Below are 21,460 nucleotides of genomic sequence, written 5' to 3' on the forward strand. Positions count from 1 at the left end.
GAGATAATTGCAGGAACCTTTTCTAGCATCTTTGGTGGACATAGGTATCCACGTTTTTTTTCCTCAGAGGCTTTAAGTAGGCTTTTAACTTGCTGTCTCCTGCAAGTAGGAAAGCTGGAAGCCTCTTGAGACAGTTTAAGCAGTGTTTTTTGGAAATGTGATAAGTGAGGAAAGTACTCTGCAGCTTTTGCATCTCCAGGCATAAGAGATGACTAGAAAACCTCTTACATGACCAAGCTTTGCAGCATGGGGCTGTGATGGTCTATGTGTTCTTTTGCCAAACACAGTAGCCTAGATAGTGGTTTTCTTGCTGTATTTGCAGCCGCTGGTCTTGAAGGGTATGAGCCTGATGGTCTTTTCTGTTCTACCTCAAGCAGTTAACCAGAAGGGTATACAGAAATGAATATTGTGTATCCTCATGCCCACCTGCCCTGCATGCTCTGTTCCACACCAGTCTGCTCCAGCTGTGTGTAAACAGCTTAGTGATGAGTTATGCTTTCCAGCTGACTACTCCTGGTTGTAAACCTTGAGTTTATCTTTCATGGCCAGACCTTCTGAAGCTGCTCTTGGTGTCTTACTTGATGATGGGAGGAAGAAAAGGTGTTAGAAGTTTCCTCACAGGGAGTCAGTTGCTGTTCCTTATGGAGCCCTTATAGCTTTTAGGATAAAAGTCCTGACTCTGCTGCTGACCTGGCCTTGATTAGAGGGGCTACTCTGGATCATCTGGAGCTCTTCCAGGAAGCAAAGCTTGAATGAAGGCATGCACATTGCTGAGGTCAGAAATGGAGGAGAACACAGACCACAAACTAATTTTTGGCAAATATAGATCAGAGTAGGACTAGGTAATGGTGCGTATCTAGTTCAATTCATGGACCTCTACAGCTGAACTTCAAAGGAATTGATTGAAATCATCAAGAAGGAAAGGAATAAAGTCAACTAAAGTGAAAACTACCTCTTGTTTTCCTATCTTCTTGAGTTTTGTATGGGGAACTTCTGTGTCTTTGGCCAATGCCTTAAGGAGAACTTTGCCCATGTCTTATCTCCCCCAGAGAGGGCTGACTGGGAACAATGCATGGGGAAAGTGTTGCCGCTGTCCTACACTTCTGCTCTTCCCTGGCAAACCGCTTCTGATTACTGCTGGCCAGGCAGACCTTTGATCTCATGCCCCTGGGGCTGTGTTCTTACTACTGCCTGAAGTTTGGTCAGGGCAATTAAAACTGACGTTTACAACACGGTAGGAGAGCAGTAGTAATAGTAGGAGGAATGATTGAAGAGCAAATAAGTAGTAATTTCTATAACTTTTCTAGCAGAAATTTGGACTTTGTTGTTGTTGTTGTTGGTTAAATAATAGCAGGAAAATACTGGCCATGGTGAGAGCTAAGTTTTACGTAAGAATGATGTCTACAGATATGCACTGTGGTCAAGCCACCTGGTGTTTAGACTTCTTTATTGCACCAGGTAACAACAATACAACCCTCTTCAGATCAGGTGTTTTGCTTTCTAACTTTCTAGACTTGGTTTGTTTGCTCATACTGGTGGGAGGAGTGCATGTTGCAGTTAACTCGAAGCTGCTCTCTCTTCTAGCCTGACCTCTGGAGCACGCAGCAGCTTTTTGCCTGAGTTGACTGCATCCCTGCTTGTGGTAATCACGATGGAAAAGCTCACCTTATGTTTTACCCCCCATATTTATGGAGGTGAAAAACTACGACAGTTTGTTCTCTTCTTGCTTTGTATTTAGTTTCTCATTTGGAATGAAAATGTAAGGAAGAAAAATTACTTGGACAAACCTGCTTTGTGAGCAAAGCACCTGGGGTTTCCCTGTGATAATAGGCTGCTGCAGAAAAGTTAGCTCCAAATCAAACATTGATGTCAACCTTGCTCTATGGCGGACAAAAAGAGACCTCTGTTACCATGTGGCGTTGGTGTTTTCAGATTAAGATGGGGGATTAAGGAATTTTACTCAGCAATTTGAGATGCTTTGTTAAGAATGGAGGAGATTTGAGCTGCTTTGTTCTCAAACCACATGTTAGCGAAAAAGCAAACAGGCACTTAATCCTGACAGACAGCAGAACTTGACATCGGTTTGTCCCTGGAGAGGTGACCAGGAGTTCCCTGTGCCTGGCTGAAATGGTCGTTCCTTCTTTTTTTGGAGCCCCATACCAATCCTCAAACCCAGGGCTGCACACCCCCCCGTGCACCATGCCTAACCACTGCGGGTCTAGGAGGGTGCTCCCCAAGAAGGGTTAGCATTTAAAAACACACACAAGGTGCCAAAATGGTTACTGAATAGGGCTAAAATATGTTCTAACTTAAGGTCATGCCTTTAGCCTGAAACAGGACCACGCCAAAAAAAGAAGAGATGGTAATTTTCCTGTTTGGGACTTTGGCTGGTTTCCTGTAACAATAAAAAATATAGCAGTCGACATATAGACAGCTGAGTATATACATGCTTGTATACTGCCCTCTGACACAAACATTAATGTCTTATATAGATCTCTGAGGTTCTTTTAAACATCTAGTTACATTTTAAGGTCGTGTCCTCAGAGGTCATTGATGTAAGTGTATTTGTAGAAAGAAACAAACAGCTCATTGAATTTGGTTTCCCATTTTAACATACATCAGTTAAATTAAATACGCAATGTTATAATGTCTGGCAACAAACCCATTTTCTGATGTATAAAATTTGACTTTTCCCCTCTGTGTTTATATCATAGCTAATACACAAAGATAAAGTGCATATACTATACTCTGCATATTTACTGAACTTTGGCAAGTCACTAAGAGCCAGTACTCAAATCAAATTAGAACCACCCGATTTATAAAACACCCTTCTAAACTAATCTTATTATATTAAAAAGGAACTCTATGCTGATACAAAGCCAATCAATAACTCATGCTTCCCACTGTGGAGCAAATATCAACTATCCCTCTCTAATCTTTGTGTTTTGCCACCGTTGCAAACCTGTTGTAATATACCAGGGCAGCTTTTCACTTAAATAAACAGTGTAAAGCACCCAAATAAGAATAATCTTTGTGCACACTTATTTTCTCTGCAGGTGCTGAGTATTGGGAGGAGGAGGAGGGAGATCTTAGATTTGTAAAGAGATCTACTCCAGGTAATATGATTGATCTTCCAATTTGTTTATATTCCATTTGTTGCAGGCATTATTTTTTTCTTCATGGCTGTGCAGTTACCTGCTAACCCATATGTCCCAGTTTCAGTGAAAGGATTATTTATATTGGGAAAGCAGAGTTGGCCTTTGTTTAAGTCTTTATATTCTGAAAAGATCTCCCACCTTCATTCCAAAACTGCATTTGTTTGGGAATAGTGCATAACCTGTGCAGGGCTGATTAAATGCTTTTTGCTCTTCAAAGCTTTCAGAGGGCAATAGAAAAAATTAGTTAAGTTTTGGGGGCTGGGAGGCTCAAAGAAAAACTCCCTCTCCCCCCAATTACCACTAAAATGAAATTATTATTAAAATTACATTTGTAATACGTAACTTCAAAAGTCTTATTGGTATCACCGTTTATTCCTTGTAAACAGCATGGGAAACCTGGCAGTGGTGTAGTAGGTTCCAAATAAGAGAACAGCAATTTACTAATTCCCTTCTAAAGACTAACAGAGAGTTCCCAAACACAGCTTTGGCACACTGCTTAATTCAGTTGCTCCATGCTTCTATGAAGGTTTATTGACTATATAAGGATCAAATAAGGGGTGAGCTGAAATCAGAAACACAGTATTCATTCATTTAACTCTGCTATAGTAGAGCAAATTCAGGGTGACTCAAGGGACACAATGTCTTGTAAAACATATGTACTTAATATAAGGGTCATAAAACTTATTAAATTAAAAGCTAGGTTAAAAATAGGAAGAAAATTTATGCTGCTGTCTAAAATAGCAATAATTTCCCTTTGGCCTTTCCCTTTTCAACTAATGTGGGTTCTAGTTTTTAGAAAAAATAGTCAACTGGTAAAATCTTCATTATTCAAAAGCAAATGCAAGTCACTCTACCAGGTGAATTGTATGACTAATACTATAGCACAATAAATAGGAAGGGGGGCTGCTGCCAGCTGGGAGGATATATTGCATCATTGTTGACCACACATGAAAACCTGTAGGCATCCATTTACTATTTGGGAAGGAACAGTGGGTCACTCTTGGCCAATGGAGCACAATAGAAAGCCTTTTTAACTATGAATTAAGGCTGAGAAGAAAAAATTCTCTTTTATCACTCTGCAAAGCTGCCCCATTGCTGATGGGATGCCAGCCAGGACCCTCTTTCCCTGGTAATTCAATCACAGGGGGTGTAAGAAGACCCTCTCGTGTGACCCTCTTTCCCTGGTAATTCAATCACAGGGGGTGTAAGAAGACCCTCTCGTGTGAATGTTGATGGGTTGCTTGAGCAAGTGCTTCAGGGGCTGTGAGACACCAAGAATCCCCTCCTGTCCTTGACAGACGTATCAGCAAAACCCAAGAGCTTGGATGAAGTCAATGTAATTATCCTGCAGTCCTGCGGAATGACAGCAGAATTTAGCTCCTTCGATCAAGGCAACCATTTTCTATTAGAGATGTTGGGGGGGTGGGGTGGAAATAAAGCATTGTGACCTAAATCCTCCTCTCTAACCTCTACGAAATCAAAGTGATGCTGGGCTATCCTTGACTCATGACACTGTCCAGACCATTCCTAGCTGAGAGCCCCTGTAACATTTGCTCAATGGCATAAGTTTTTAAGTAAGGATGTGAAAAGCTTGTGTGTACTGGAATTGAATGTCATCTTTTCAGTCCCTTCTGGTCTCTGAAATCACATCACCATGTTTTTTTCTGTTTTCTGAATTAAAAAGAAATAAATTCTAGAATGCTGAACTTGTTTACTTTTTAGCTACTGCTTTTTCTGTTTAGACCAAGGTGAGCTTGTTCCTCCCCCATGCCCATCTGTTTTGTTGTAGTTCCCCATCCCCTCTTGCCTTGCTCTTTGAGCGGGCGCTCGTCAGGACAAAGGCCACCCTTTTTGGGGTGTTTTTTTGCACCATGGGATAACACAACCAGCCTTGATTCCCATCCCTGGTGTTCTATGAACGCTTTTTTTTTTTTTGCTTGTTCTTTAAACAGTTCTGCACCCAAATCTGTCACCCGTGACCTCATTAAGTTGCATTTAATCACACAGGGATACCCATCAGGCCTAACCCCATCATTTCCTGAGGAATTTTCCCCTGATTTACTTAATAGCTCTCAAGCGCTAAGCAGGAGACCTCCGGGTGCTGTTCCCTGTGCATGTTGGGTTACTGGCATTTATACTGCATTTTAAATAAACAGTGTTTTGCAGGCAAGCTTGTTTTGAAAAATAAACTTCTGGGCAGAAGGAGCTAGTTCACATCAGAGCCAGATTGGTAGCGATTTGGCTTTCCCTAGCAGATGGGAAGAGGTCAGGCTTTTTTTGGGGGAAAAAATAATTCACCCTTCCCCAAATAATAGCTAGGATTTCACACCCCGCAGGGAGAAGAAAAGCCTGAAACCCAAGCGCTGGCTCTTCACGGGAGTGCTTTGGGAAGGAAGACACGGTAGCATGCCTGCAATGTGGTCCTGGAACACCTCAAAGGGTGTCCCATACTTATGATCTCCAGCTCCAGGGAGCGTAGCTTTGCCTCTTCATCACCCCTGTCTTCTGCTAGGGATATGTTGGCCTGCCACCTTCAATTCCCTTGTTGGCTTTCAGAGTGGTAAAGGCACTGCCATTTTCCTGCTCATCCTACCAGCTCAGTTGCCTATGCCGCCCATGAAAATGTTTAACTTCTGGCATGGGAACCATGAAAAGGCAAGGGAGGTTTCTGTCCTACAGAAATTAACGTATGGCAATTAATTTCTTAAATATTTCCTTCTGTAACATACCTACATTAATTTCAGTGGCTGCACACTCTCCTACCAATCTTACTGTCTTTGTGAAAGATCAAATGGAAAACTGAGGATACAGCACTAGGACCCAATGGTGGCCCTAAAAGCAGAAGAACCTTCCCTGTCACATTTTGACTCCCCCTAAATGGCAGCAAACCACTGAGCAACAGCATTAGGTGGATGAGATGAAACAACCATCAATTGCCTACAGTGAAGTTAATGTAGGGCAAAGGCCTTCTGTGCGATTAAATATTTTTTTCTCCCTAAATTGAGGGTGGTTTTAGAGAGGAGAAGGTAGGAAGGCTAATCTTGAATGTCTTCTGTTTCTTTCTAGGACTGCCCTTTCTACATGGCTATCGTGAATCATTAGATGCTGGAGGTAATGAGGCCTCTTTGCAAGCCCCGCAATGGGCTAACCAAGGATGGACATGGGCAGTGATGACAGTTTGCTGGGGCAGCAGTGGGACAGCTAACCTCGAGGTCATTGCCATTTCCCTACTAATACTGGGCTGGATTTGGCCTATCTGAGGTGAGGATGCCCTGACAGAAGGGAAGCCTGAGCAAAGCTGCAAAGCGATGTTTGCAAAATGGTTGTCTTAGAAGTATGAGGTGAAGATCCTTCATGCTCGACATGACCAGGTATGAGTTTGTGCGTATATATAAAAATATATGCATGCGTGTGTGTTGCTCAGTGGTTTGCTGCTATTCAGGGGGCGTGAAAGTGTGGCAGGGGGGAGGTTCTTCTGCTTTTAGGGCCACTGTTGTCTCCTAGTGCTGTATCCTCAGTTTTCCATTTGATCTTCCATGAAAGACAGTAACCCTGGTAGCAGAGTGTGCAGCCAGAGAAACTAATGTAGGTATGTTACAAAGGGAAACATTTACCACGTGCGCTGACTTGCGCGTTGCGCTGCCTTCATCTGAGAGCTCAGCTTGATCTCCAGCCTTCGAGCAGCACCTCATCCTGATATTTTCAAGAGGATGTATTTTAGAGCTGACCTTTTAGTCCTGCTGATAGTATTGCAACACATTCACCTGCACCATGTTCGGTGCTATTTCATTCTCTGTTCTCTTACGGAGCTGCGCCACTGTGGTGGAGAATGGGAGCCCTCCCCTATCCGCCACATTGCTGTCGTCTCTAAAACCATGGAGACAATTTAGTAGGCGGATGAGATGAAACAACATCCAGTTGTTCATTCTCTTTGGTCATTCTCAATAGCTGGCGTTTCCTAAAATTACTACTGAAGTCACGCCTGCCCTGTGGTACCTGAGGAGGAGGTTTGTAATGGTGGTCCTGGTGGAGTGGGGTGGGTGGTATGGGTGCTTTCACATTTATCGGATCAGAGGCAGCGTGTCAAAACAAGGTGTTCAAACTTCTGAAAAGATGGTCCTTTGAGAGCCCTGGGGCTGGGCTACAATACGAGCTGTTTGTCCGTGGGAAGGGTCACCAATTAATTAGCAGTTTTATTTAAAAACAAAACACACCCCCCCCCCCCCCCCCCCCAAAAAAAAACCCCTGGCAGCCCTTCTGAAATTTAAGCACATTGTTCATGGTGTAATTATAGATGAAATATTAGAGAAGTGGACTAATTACACACAATGCACTTGAGCCCAATTAAAATAGCATCTGCAGTGAACGTAGGGGTATTCTCTTTTGCTAATAAGAAATACTTTCTTAACAACGGAAAATAAAATAGCTAAATTGGATATGCAGTTGAGATTATAAATATCCTATTAGCATATAAAATGAGGATTAACCTTATTTAATCACTGCTTGCTTGATCATCAAAAGTCATGTTTCACCTCTATAATGTAGCTGTATCCTCTCTGAAAAAAAAAAAAAAAGCAGCATATTAATAAATTTAGCTAATTAGCTGCTGCTTCTCATCTGCTCAGTGGAGCTGGTGGAGCAAACTGGCTGCCCCTAACCACTTGGCTCTTCCTCATTTCATGTGAAGTTTAAGCTTATTTTCAGGCGAGACCTATTGGTGAAGATGTAGGGCTTATCATATAGATTCGTATATGGAGTTCTGGTCCATATGGCTTGGTGGGAGCAATCATATCAAAGGGGACTTTGAGTTGTAAAACTGATGGGGAGGAGAAAAGAGATGAGGAAGAAGAAAAGGATTTAAAATATGGATTTTATCCCTTGCAAAATAAAGCTCTGCATAAGTATCACCACGCAAAGGCCCATCTTAATTTCAGCTCAGTGACGTGGGGGTTCAGACCGACCTGGTTTACTGTGGGTCTCTCACCACTGGTGTCCCCGAAAGCCAGCTGGCGCTCTGAGGATGCTGTGCTCTCAGCGCGGCGGGGAGAGGTGCTACCTGCCAGCTGGCGACCTGGCCGCAGTGGTGAATGAGACGGTCTGACCTCCAACCTTTTCTATAAATATTCAGCTGATCTGGTACGCACAAAAGGAGAGCAGCTCTAAATAACAAGAGGGCTTCGAATCGATTATTTTGGAATGGTTTTGGCATAGCCCTGCAGTATACTGCCTGCTGTATCTGAGGATCGCTTGGTGGGTTTCAGAGCTGGTCTTATTTACGGAGCTGTTTTAGCTCTGGCTCCATCGTGCTGCCCCTCTGCTGGGTCTCTTCGTGGCAGAAAATAGAGGCAAAGCAACGGTGGGACGGGAGCAATCCTATGAAATATGTGCGTGGTTTGATCTAAACCCACGCGACTCTGCTCCCTGGTTGTGTTCTGTTTCCATTAGCGTCCGTGTGAGTTTTCCTGGCACAAGGGTCGGTGGCTGATAGTTTGCAGAAGCTGAGTTTTAGATGTGCCTGTTGAAGTATTCCCAGAGAAAAGGCCTGAGCAATACCATGCTCGCTGGGCTGAAACAGGGCCCTGCAGCACCGAGGGTGTGCGTTCAAGGGCTGGTAGCTGTAATAGGGGCTCTGGGTTCCTGGGCTTAAGGTGAGCGTTAACCCCGTGACCTGCCTCAGCATCACCCCAGCCCAGGGACCGCTTCAGCTTTGCTTTGACTGTGTGCGTTCGGCTTTGGTATAAGTGTGGGCGTTGCTATCGGAGGAAAAAAAACCCAAAACCCAACCCAAAATGAGCCCAAGCCCAGTCTCTCAATATACTTCATACTGCAACACTTAAAATGAATAAAGTGCTTGCCTCAGCCATAGCAATTGTGCAAACGGGGATGGAGGCATAGAAAGCCCATATTTATTTGCAGCTCCTCTTTGTGAATTGTCCCCACTGAGCTACATTGAAGCATCAGCTGGCCTCTGTCCGGACCCTGGGCAGAAGTGTGAATTTTCCCCTCGCTTCCACAAACGCTAGTCAAGTGCACCGAGGGATGGTGGTTTTATTTATCGTATTCAAGGATCCACAATTGGATGTTTCGCAACAAACTGGGCTCAGCCTGTGATTTACAGTAATGGGGAAGAGCACTCTGCTGGCATGGCCCTGGTGTTGCCAAGTCTTGTGATGGTTGCAATGATTTTTCCTTACTGCTACAGCGCCTGGAGCAAAGTGTTCATAAGCGTTTCAGCTCTTTTTTTTTTGTTGGTAGTGGCAGTGGAGGGCTTTGTTTTCTTGTATTAAGAGCAGCTTTCCATCCCTTAGGGCAGAACAAAAGAGCTTGAAAGCATGTTCTCAGTGTCCCCACAAAGACTCAAAAGGCAGTAGGATTTTTTTTTTAAATTTTTTTTAAAGGAACCCCCAATTTGTTTTCTCACAATTGGTTTAAGGCACTCTGGCATGAGTTCATTTCCTTTCTTGCCTGATTCATGGATGCTGGAGATGGGCAGGAGCACCAGAAGCAGCAGCAGCTACCTTTGTGCAGCTCCTGCTGAGCTCTGCGGGACAGGAGGCGGGGGGACGCTACTGAATTTGAGCTGATGCGGTAGACACAAACTTTTGTTGCTGTTGTACCCGTCTTTAAATCTCATTTACTACTTAGGGGTTTAGGATTTAATATCAATTTTTCTCTTACCTGGTAGAACAGGGTTAAGGGAACTGAAGTGTGAATGTAGCTCGAAATATTAAAATCAAGCTCACGGTCATATTTCAGTTCTCTTCAAAACTCCCACTTCCAGCCACTCCTGGCAGTGGCATGGGCCACCTTCTCATTTGTGGCCTGCCACTTTCCCCCTCCTTTGTTTTGGTCCTAGAAATCACATTCAACTAAACCATTCAGAGAAACACCGGAGGCAAATTGAAAGTGACTGGGAATAAAATAGACTTTGCCACGCGGAGGGATTTGAGGTGTTGTACCGTCAGGGAGGGCTGCGGGTGAAGTGACTGAATCCAGAAACATGTGGAGAACGGAAAGGTCTGCGGGTGATCATAACATCAAAAACGTGAAATAAAGTCAGCTGCCCAAGGTAGAAATGCAAGTTCAGGGACTCGCTGCAAAGAAACGAAGGGAAATACAAAAGGGAATGTGAAACATTTTCCTGGCTTTCACAGCTATTCATACCATGAGAAATCTCTCTTCGGGCTCTGGTTTTAAATTGTTTATGTTTTATTTCACTGCTGCTATACCCTTAAATCATGGTGATGTTCCTGAGCATAGAAAAGGTAACTTGGGGGACTCTAGTTTCAGTGGCAGGAGAGTTAAATGCTGCTTTCAGCATAGCTGCAGCCAAAATCATTCCTTTCCCCCCCACCTCCTGAGCATTGCCGCATTAGGCAAACTCAGCGGTAATAACAGCTTCTTGCCTCATCAGATGGGCCAAAGAGTTAAACCAAAATGAAGCTGGCAGTTGACTTTTATCCACTTACATCCAATTAAGAGGAACTCTCGGCTCCTCACGAGTTGTTATTCCCTGCAAAGAGAGAAAGTTTGGAAAAATAAAAATCCCCGAGTGCCACAAAAATGGCAGCTTTCCCCTCAAAGAGATTATTCATCTGCTTCCCACTTAGCCGTCAAAAATGAAGCGGCCAGATTTCCAGGAGCACTTGACAGCCAGCAGCTCCCTTTGAGAACCTTTCTCCTGCATGCTCAGATCCCGGAGCAAGAGGACCTGCTGCCCCTTCTGAGCCTTAAGGGGGGGAAAAAATTGGCCACTTCATTAAGATGCCTAAATTGGGCTTGGACTCATTTTCAAGCCTGGTCCTGGCCACAGTGGTTGGTGGTCACTTCTGATCATCCCCTCTAATTCTTCCAGGGAGGTTTACACGGCAATTCAGCTTCACCTTGGAGTTGCTACATGATGGGTAAAGGGTCCTGTTGTGACAGAGGGTTGTTTTTAGGGGGGGGGGGGAAGCAGGAGCCAGGATGCTTTGGTGGGAGTTGGAGGAATAGGTCTTTCCTGAGAAGATCAAAGGAGCGGAGAGGAGGGGACTGACTTTCGGGGAGAGGAGAACAGGGCTCATCTCGCTGCCTCCGCGCTGTAATTCATGGCTTGTTTTCAAGACCTATCATACGATTTCTTCCCTAACAGGGGAAGGATTTGGTTAAATTGTAAATGAGTATTCCTTCAAGTACTCTGAGGAAATATGTTCTTTCCCCATAGAGCCCATACATTATTTCCACGTAGTTACGGGGCCTCACATTTCCTGGAACTATCATCCAGACCTTAATTCTCCTCACACGACATCCCTTTAAAATTGTGAAGCTCTCTTAATCAACCTTTGTATCAGTGGCAAATTTGCAGTATGACCTAATTTGAAAGATGTCTCAAAGTGCTGACTCAAAGGGTTGGTGAATAAAGGCCAGTCATTGCCGCAGTGACACTAATGCGATGCAAAACAAAATCGAGTTGCATCAGCTGAACGTTAGTTTGCAAAAAATATCAGTGATTGAAGCCACTTGCTGATCATCTTTTATTTATACTGATGAGATTTATACTTTTTGGGGTCTGAAACGGCTCTAAAACCAACTTCTGGAGGAGAGACTCTTTAATGGTGAAAAATCCCAGTCGGATCTATACATCTAAGCTACATCATTTGCACTTCATAATCTCCTCTCTTTTATAGAGCAGGAGGCAGACACATTATTTTAGAACTTTTATTAAAATATTTATACAGCAACAGATGAAAATTCTCATCCTAATATGTCACTTTGCGTTTTTCTCTTACGTTCCAAGTCTTTATCTTTTTTTCCTTCTCTAATTGAAATGCAGCCGATACTCCTTCATTCTCTGGATAAGTAACTGTCTTAAAACAACTAGAACTTACTTTATGACTCAAAGAAATAAAAAGGAAAGAGAGGATTTGAGCCAGAAACTTTATGGGGGGGGGGGGGGGGGAATCCGTCAAAAAGCAAAAAAACCCACCCCACTATAGTTTTATTTAACTTCTCCAAAAAGAAAAAGTGAGTATAAATTATTGAGTTTTTTGTTAGGATTTTATAGGGGCATTGTTTCAGTTCTTTTTTCCTTTAGCTTCTCTTTTTCATGCTCTCTTAAGGAAACTTATTTGAGCTATAACAACCTGGCTAAAGAGGAGCAGAGTGCATTTCTTAGTCGGTTTGTCAAATATTGGCTGCTAATTAACACTCAGAAGAGTTACTTAAGAATCAGGGGGTCTAAGTATGAACCAAGTCAGCAGGAACTATTTTTCCCGGTACTTTTTTTTTTTAATTTTTAAATTGAAATGTCAATAATGCAAATGGTCTAATGTGTGCTGATAAAACGTCTGTGACTTTGCACTGAAGTGGTTGAAAACCAGACACACACACACACACACGCACACAGACAGAACAAGGGAGACAGGCCATTAATTTAAAATTTAGAGGACCAATAAGTTTTTGATAGCAATGGGTTACTGTGCTAATGATTATTTAACTCGCTTCATGTTGGGTTAAGTATGTATGGCTATGTAAAACGTAATGCCTTATTGAAGTGTGACAATGAGACTTTTGCCTCTGAAATGTTATATTCAAAGCGGGGGCGGGGGGGGGGGGGGAAGGAGCGAGATTATAAAAAGCAGTTACTATATGATAGCACATTTCAAGCGGTTGTGAAGTAGAAACTGCTACAGTTAAAGAAATAAATTTTGCTACTACAGGGAAAAAAACCCCCGACAAACCCATACACAAAACCAAAATACTTCTCTGTTTCCCCTCCTTCTTAGCCTGTTATTTTAGCATGGCTATACTTATTGATGATTGCAAGCACAGAGAGGGGAGCGTGACTGGATGTTTTACTTGCTGGTTAGTCTCCTAATTTTTCTCCTCTTTTTTCTTTATTTTATTTTTTAATTTAATTTAATTTTTTTCTTGAGGTGTGCATTTCCACAATAAGATACTGCAGGGTTTGGGGTTTGTTTGTGTCTTTTGAGCTTGAAGGGACATCCATATGTATTATTTGATAAAATACTGATCATCTTTTTTCAAGTAAAAGGCAATGGTACTTCTAAGTAAGGAGAGCAAGCCAAAAAAAAAAAAAAAAAGGTAAGAATAGCAATAAATGTTTGACTCCCTGTAAATGATTTGCAGACTTTTTTTTTTTTTAATCCATCACTCTTCAAGTACAGTAGTGTTGGGGGTTTTTTTTATATTTTATTTATTTCATCTTTGTAAAGGGATTGCACTTGCTAAACTCTCCATTTCAGGTTATTAGTGCTTTATGTTGCAGATTCCTTAGCAGTAGTATGTAAATGCTGCCATTTGTGAATATTTTGTGTCCTTCAGCCCTCCTAGGAAGGTATAGGTAGAAATGCTCTAAACCTCTAATAGTTGCCTATGGGGAGAGGATGGCAAAGTAATGGCTAATGATCTGGAAGCTAGCTGGAATTTGGAGACAAATACTAAATATAATCAATATATATATAAAAAAAAGATTTTTTTTTTTTCCTAAAAAAGAAGCAAAAAAAATGCAATGAAAATTTATGACCCTAACATTCCTTCAGGGTCAAGCAATTTATCAAATTCTCTCACTTTCTGGTTTCAATTACACAGCTATTGTGGAAGGAACTTATTTTAGCAGGTTCATTTGCCTCAGTAGGGAATACAGGACTTTGGCCTAATGCTTCACCTTTAGTGCAGGCCATTTGAGCCTTAGAACAAATACCAATCATCACTCTTTGGGAAAAAAAAAAAAAAATCTGCATCGGCATGGCCTATTGGAATGGGGTTTCTGTCAAGGTAAACGGTTGTCGGCAATGACTGTGGTAGAGTGGCGATAAATCCCATTTTATTGCTGAAAAATTCCAGCTTCTCTCCATGCCTGACAGCTCCCCACATTCTCGTACCCATTTGGGCAATTTCTGCACTATGTCCATCTGGTTCTTATTACCTCTCAACCTGCCAGTGTCTGATCCAGAAAAAGTGCAGGTCAAAAACAGGGGAAAGAAACCAAGGTGATGGACAAAACAGAAAGAGAGTGATTGAGAGGCTGAGCCGCACTCCCCATTCCTCCCTCCCCAGCCAAAAAAAACAGGTTCGAGGGGAATAAACAAATTTAAGGGAGGTTACTAGCTTAATTACGAAGTTGCCAGCAATATCCTTGCAATAGAAAACTAAATAAGTAATAATCCTCATGCTCCAAGCTTTGATAATGCCACTGATGTTTGCCCAGGACACTAGTGATACCTGCCTAAATAAAACCTTTCAGAAGTGGGAAAAGTCAAGACTGCGAACCCTTGGCTATAGCAGTCCCGTTGTGCCCGCTCCTTTGGCTTTCAGGAGGGTGAGATTTGCTTCCAAAGGATCACTTTGGGCAAATCATTGCAGGAGGTCAGGCAAAGTACAATTAAAATGTAATTTGGGAAAAAAAAATCAAATAAATAAAAGTTAGGCTAGCTTCATGTAATAGAAAAGTGAACAGAAAGCAAAATCTTCATTTTCATCCAATTTTTTGCATGCTGCTGAATTCAGACCTGCGTTAGGAAGTTCAGTTTCTTCTCAAAACCCCCTATAATAAGCAGAGGGAATGGTTGGCCATTTTTTTTAAAATTTGAAAACTAATCAAATTATCCCAAGGCAACTGAATTGTTAAGTCAAAAAACCCCCCAAAAATCCCAAAGCAAAACCTAACACACGAGCACTTCTCTTTCCCTCTTTTCCCAGTAAAAACCATATTGCGCGGCATTTGCCAAGGACCCACTAGTGCTATTGGGAACCATGTCTCGATCCACCAACCCAACCTCCCCCTGCAAAGGACCTTGGTGAGTTTATTCGCAATTCCCATATGTGTTCTACCCAAACCACCATGTATTCCACCAGAAATGCTGCTCGCTGTATCTTTTTCCCCGGCAGAAGCTCTTTGCTCTGAGCCTGTGGTTTCATCTTAGCTTTACACAGCCTCTTCCGCTGTTTCCTGAAGATGCAAGGGAAATGAAAGCAAACTTTTCAGAGCTGTCTCCTATCCCAAAGTTCTGACTGAATTCCCAACAGCAGGAAATTTGGAGTGCGCCCTACAGTCTGCTTTGGTGATCCTTGGTGAGCAGGGCTCTGGAGCATCCCATGGTGGGCGTCTCGTCTGCGGTAGGACATGCTGGTAGGTGTGACGGTCTGATTGTGATTGTGGCATTATGTTAGGAATTACATCCCCACGGCTTGTTAGGAATCTTTTGGCTCCCAGAAGCTCGGGCTGGGGCTCCAGTGGTGAAACACCAAATGAGGGTACAGTTTCTGGTGGACTTGCAGGAACTTGTTGGCATTGAACAAGGAGATAGGACAGATGATCAGTAGGAAGCAAAGTGGGGGGAGAGTTCAAGTTCTTACTCCAGAACGGGTCACCTAAAAATGCCACACGTATAATGTGACATCCACCTGTCCTTACAACTTCTCCCTCCGCTGTTGGTGCATCCATTTAAAATAAGAATTTGGGGGTTTTTGCTTTGATGGGAAAAATCTTCCTCCCTGTTACCTTTTGGTGTCAGTAATAGCACTGAGAAATCTGATCACCTACGGTTAGTATTTGTTTGCATTTGTCATGCATTATAGATTTTTTTTTTTTTTAAGTATTATTTTCCGCATGCCTTTATTCAATTGGGGGGACACACTATGTGGATTTATACGCCGAGCTATAAAAGCGCGGTTTAAGATGCCTACGAAAGCCCTTGCTGGACAAACGGCTCTCAACCACCCCGTTCGATTTGCTCGCGAAGCCACTGAAAACAAAAGAGGCTGACGACAGGGGAAGCCCCAACTTCGACAATAAAAATATGTCAGCATGAAAATGGTTAATGGTGAGTATTATAGCTTCAAAAGAGCCCATTGGCTGCCCCGAAAGGATGCCCTGCAATTGTTAAACTCATCAGATGCAACTACCCCTCCTCAGCTAGCCTTCACATTTGTCTGGCTAACAGTAAAAAAAATACTATAATAAATCGGTAACATATGTTGCCAGACAAGAATAAGTGATATAAATAAAGAGTCAAGAGACATAGCCCCTCAAGAACAATGTGTAAAGATTTAAACTTTCAATGTATTAGTTAAGCTAGGAACATTTTAGGAGTAACTTGAAAGCGGTGTACTGTTTGTTTATATCATTCCTTTTTTTTTTCTTTTTTTTTTTTTTCCTTTCTTCTCTTCAGATTGCACTTTAAATCAAAATGTTCTCCATGACTGACTGCTTTGCAGCACTAGGGTAAGTCCCGTTTTTCCACAGCTTAAACAAAAAATGTGCCTGAGAAATATATGCCAGAAAGGCATTTTGTTGGGTTTTGGTTTAGGAAATAAACACAATGTTGTTGGGAAGACAGCCTCTTTTTTTTTTTTTTTTTTTTTTCCTTCTTCTTTTTCTTTTTCTTTTTTTAAAATCCAAATATATTAAATTGTGCATTTGCAAACAGAGCTGCTATCAAGAAAGCCAATTCTTCATGAAGGTGACAAGTCTCCAAACTTGTAATAAATTAGCAGCAGCAGCATTAAAAAAGAAAGTATAAACCAAAATATACTTTGAGACTTGACTGGATATTTTATTTATCTTTTTCTTTTATTGAGACATCCTTTGAAAAATGGCATAAAATAAATAGTTTTACAAAGCAACAATATAATCAATCTCTAAACGAGAAGATAAATCAAGGATTTCATTAACTTCTGGTAGCCAGTTTAAATTGTAGTCTTGTCCATAATGTCTATCTATCTATGTATGTCCAAGTTATATTAAAAACCTTTAAATGGCTTTGTAATATCAGCTACATCTAGCTATTATAATAATTAATGATACTGTTTTATAAATCAATATATGTATTCTTGATAAATTCATATCCAGTTAATGGTGTAATTTAAATAAAAAATTAATGTAATAAAGGACATACTGGAATAGGCAGGAAATCTTTAAAGGTTAAGAGGCAAATTTGTCTAAATTCTTTTCTTTGTACCTATTTTTTGAGAAAGCCTCCATTGAAATTCAGCTGATAGCGGGCTGGCTCTTCAGATCGCACTCTCGCCATTAGTTTTGTATTAACAGCGCTCGGTGAGGTTTTTTGCAGCCAAAGGGAAGGGGAAAGCTCCTTCAGCGAAATGAACTCTTTCCTCCCTGGCTTCGCATCCTGCTGCAAAACTGCAAACGAAACAAAACAAAACAATCACTCCAGCATTTGGCCAGAAACAGAAATGATAAAAAAGCTCTTTTTTTTTTTTTTTTTTACCATTCCCTATTGATTCCATATTTGTGTTATTACGAGGATATTTTGCTTATTCTATACAGTGTCATACAAAAAGGTAAAATATGAATATTTTGTTCCAGGCATGAAGTGCATTCAGAGGAGCGTGGAAACCCTGTAGACTGTTCAGTGTAATAAAAAGCTGTTCTTTATCTCTTGTTTTAAATACAGTTAATCCCGTTTATTCAGCAAACACATCTAAGAGCAACTTGGAGAGGGGAAAAAAAAAAAAAAGGAAAAAGCTGGAAATTGCCTTTTTATATTTGCAGTGGTGAGAAACCATGGCTCTGTTCCTTTGCTTTTATTTATAGTCAGTAACCACAAAATGTATCTCTAACAATAACAGGGGATTTTAGTAGGCAATATTAATTGTTCTTCCCCTAAGTTTTGATCTTCAATGTTTCAAACAAAAGCCCGCTGCCTGTTTATACACCAAATTTGTTTGAAGAATATCTCTTCGAAATGATGCAAAACATGACGCTTTGTCATCTGTACTGACATGGTACAGAAATGTCATTTTAATCCATCGAGAGAGATTGTTTTGGGGAGGTTTTTTTGGGTTGTTTTTTTTTTTTTTCCCCCCTGAACATTGCTCTGCCTTATTTAGAACAGCAGCGATCTGCGCAGTTTCTTTTGACACTGATGGGTATTTCAAACCCCTTGCGCCGAGGGGAGGGAGGGAGAAAAAGGAATTTGCTGCCAGTCACTCCGGCGATCCAGCTCCACGAGCCATTGCTTATTTGCTAAAAGTTTACATTTCAAATGAGCTTGAAATTTAAAGGTGGGTTATCTTGATGCTGAGGCTGCGTTTAGGAATGGAGGGAGAAAATAGAGGGAGGACGATTACGCTCGCGTGTTAAAGTCTACCGGAGTGTTGGTAATATAGCCATTTCAACCGTATTTTGTTTTTCCATGCAGCTAGGAGCAGGCTATACCCAACCGTTCCTAGGAGGCTTAATTTAGGCTTTATAGGAAAAACATCAAACGGCAGCTTACGGTAACGTGCCGAAATACATTACACGTTTTAAATATCTTCATTTGGAAACATGCGTTATTTCTACCCCCCACCCCCCCGGGATCACTAATGTGCCTCTCCCCAGACAAAGCAAGGACAAGCCCCATCCTTAAAAATTATCTGCCTTACAGATCACATTCCCAGGCACGTTCCCTGCTTTTTATTACCGCGGATAACCTCTTAATGCTATCACAATTTTATACTTGTTAAGTGGACATCTTCCGTATATTTAACGGCAAACAAAGTGACTTCATTTCGGGGGGTGGGAGGAAGGAGAAATGCTTTGGGATGATTAGAAACATAAGTTTCTATCTTCTGTCACACCAGCCTATCAATTATTCAAAACCCTACTAAATTTAGATGTCTGTTCCTAAAACGTTGTTTGCACTCGTTCCCTGGGAAGATGGAGGTGGCCGATAATTTGGCTAAATTATGCGTTTGAGCCCAATGGTTAAAAATGAAAGACTCAAAGTCGGCAGATTTATTCGCCGCTGAAGAAATTTCTCAGCGGCGACGATTCGGACAGACTCCTTCGGGGAGCAAATCAAGGGGCGAGGTGGTACCTGCAGGTATTTATGTGGATCAAACCGTATCGTTACAGCTGATAAAATGATGCGCTGGCGCCTCAGTGGGAGATTTTGCTGATGGGATAGGGACCGGCTATGGGGGGGGTGAAGGGCCTAAAGCAGCCCCCGAGGTGCTTTGTGCCCCAGGTAGTCATTACCTGAGTGTAAAGACCAATAAAGGGGAAATTATTGCAATTATCAGATGAGCTGTGAAGGATAGGGTGTGGGTGACGGTGGGTCGGGCAGGGTGTGGCCCCAAACCCGTGCGTCGAGCATCCCTGATGCAGCCCGGCTGCTGCGGCAGCGTAAAATATCCCCCTTTCTCAGCGGTGTCGGGGTGTGATTGGCAGCGAGTCTCTGCCGAGCGTGGGCGTCCTCCCATGCACACCAGTCGCAGGACATGAAGGGGGAGTTTTTGTAATTTTTTTTTTTTTTAATAGATAGGCTCTGACAAATAACACCGCCTCTTCGCAAAACCTCGTTAGCGGTGGTCCTTCGCAGCAGCAAACGAACCTCCGCTTGCTTTATCAGTGGCAGAACCTCCTTTCCTAGAGGAAATAATACTTTTGGTGAAGATAATTCGGCTGATATTGCAATAGCTCAGGAAAGGGCAAAAAGCTGCCGACCCCGTAGCAGGCGTAGCGGCAGAGGCACGGCTCCGGCAGCCCCGGGAACAGGCTGTTGCCAACTGCTGTGCTGGGGGGTCCACGGTGCTGAGCACGAGCACAAGAGAGGAGTTGAAAGGAATGCTGCCGACTATGGCAAATAAATAAATAAAATGAAATCCACCCGACAGAAACGCCACCCTTTCCCTTGCAATGACAGTCAGTAATTACTGAAACGCAGACAGCCTTGGTGGGGGGGGGGGGGGAAATAAAATTTTTAATTTATGTTTAGAAACCAAAACATTTTAGGCAAACAGAAAGCAAATTGCACGAGCCCTTGTGGTGTTGTGTGTTGCCCACCCTCCCCCCCACCCAATGCTGCCTCTGAAGTCGCATCGCTACGAAACGTATTCCCATTTTTACAGCTCCGGCATGAAGGCAGGCAAGTGGGGATGGGGAGGAAAAAAAAATAAAAACCCAAAAAACCCAAAACAAAGGATGCATGAGGGCTTTCATTTATTTTGATAATCCTCCTCCTGCTCCAGAGCGTTTTGCTGTCTTTGTCAAAGTGAATGACAACAATTTGGCCAACTCTCTCTGAGCTGCACTCAACAGTGACAGGCAAATTATCAGAGGCCCTGCACTCCTTATTATCAGAGGAGAAGTCATCAGGAGGACGTGCGGAGGATCCCTCTCCCCTGTCACTATTTGTCAGTGGGACAAGGGCCACTGCTATGGGTAGCTGACAGGTAATTTCAACAATAACAATTACTCCTATTACTGGTGTCATAAACAATTCGCCCAAGGCATGACAATAGCAAAGCTTTATAATTCAATGCCATATAAATAAATGCCAGCAGGTAACAAGTAATTTAGCTCCAATCAGGCCTTGGCCCTGGCATTAATATTGTTATTGCAAGAAAATGGAAAATTGAAAAAATTCAATATGTTAATGAATTAAGAGGGGTTCAAAGGCTAAGGGAGGGGAGGAGTGATCTGGGGGGGTGGGGTGGGGTATGAAGAAAAAAAAAACAAACCACAAAAGCAAAAGAGAGAAAAATCATGCTTTCAGAACCAGTGCAATGCTTGTGTTCGTACAACCTTATAACTAGTTTTTGATATAAATCGTGGTCTTGCTATGCTGCCTTTCAGGTCAGGGCAAAACTCGTGCAGGAACCTGAATCCCACCCCTTGCCTCCACGTTATCACGCTGCGAATAATATGCATAAAAAAATAAACTGAATTTATCAGCTTTATTATAAACAGCATCGGATTTGAAATGTTATGCAAGACGTAGATATAACAAAGGTTAAAGATTTATTTGCAACTCCTTTGCTTTATTGTCTTGCATTCCTTTAATCTTTTTTAAGCAAGCTCTGTTAAATCATCGATTCTTATTTATCAGGATTTTTTGGTACTTTTTCTCTCCCCAAATGCACTTCATAGGCCACAATGCCCCCAACCCTCCCAGGAAAATGAGGATCAGCAGCAAACGAGCCAGAGCCCAATATCCCCAAGTACAACTTCTTGATCAACCCAATTTGCAATTTTACTATTTGTCCAGCAAGACAATGTGGCATCAGGCTGACAGCAGTAAAAGAATTTGAAAATCTCTAATTAGGAGAGCTGCGGAGCAATTAACGCATGTCAAATTTCACTTCATCAAGTGCCACTCTAATTTTCCCACTAAAAATTAATGGACTTTTTTTTTTTTTTTTTTGTATGTGTGTGTCCCCTCAAGGCAATGTTGATTCAAATCTGCTCAAGATGCAGCGTTGCACAGCTAAGCATCTTCTTGATTACAACCCGCCACACTTCTAACTGCTTTCATTCTCACTGCCACAGATACTTTGTCAACAGTCAAATTACG

At 42.2% G+C, this 21,460-nt stretch overlaps 1 protein-coding gene and 1 long non-coding RNA gene across 2 annotated transcripts in view; one reads left to right on the top strand and one right to left on the bottom strand.

Moving 5' to 3' along the window:
• Positions 1–21,460, bottom strand: part of LOC142601226 (uncharacterized) — a 409,261-nt gene that overhangs the window by 371,306 nt on the left and 16,495 nt on the right. The window lies entirely within an intron of this gene.
• LOC142601339 (uncharacterized) lies at positions 14,855–17,538 on the top strand. The gene is made up of 4 exons (XR_012834940.1): positions 14,855–14,956; positions 15,048–15,288; positions 16,331–16,383; positions 17,488–17,538. It is a non-coding gene; the product is annotated as an uncharacterized LOC142601339 (long non-coding RNA).

This window comes from Balearica regulorum, chromosome 3, assembly GCF_011004875.1.
Source record: "Balearica regulorum gibbericeps isolate bBalReg1 chromosome 3, bBalReg1.pri, whole genome shotgun sequence".
Lineage (NCBI taxonomy): Eukaryota > Metazoa > Chordata > Aves > Gruiformes > Gruidae > Balearica > Balearica regulorum.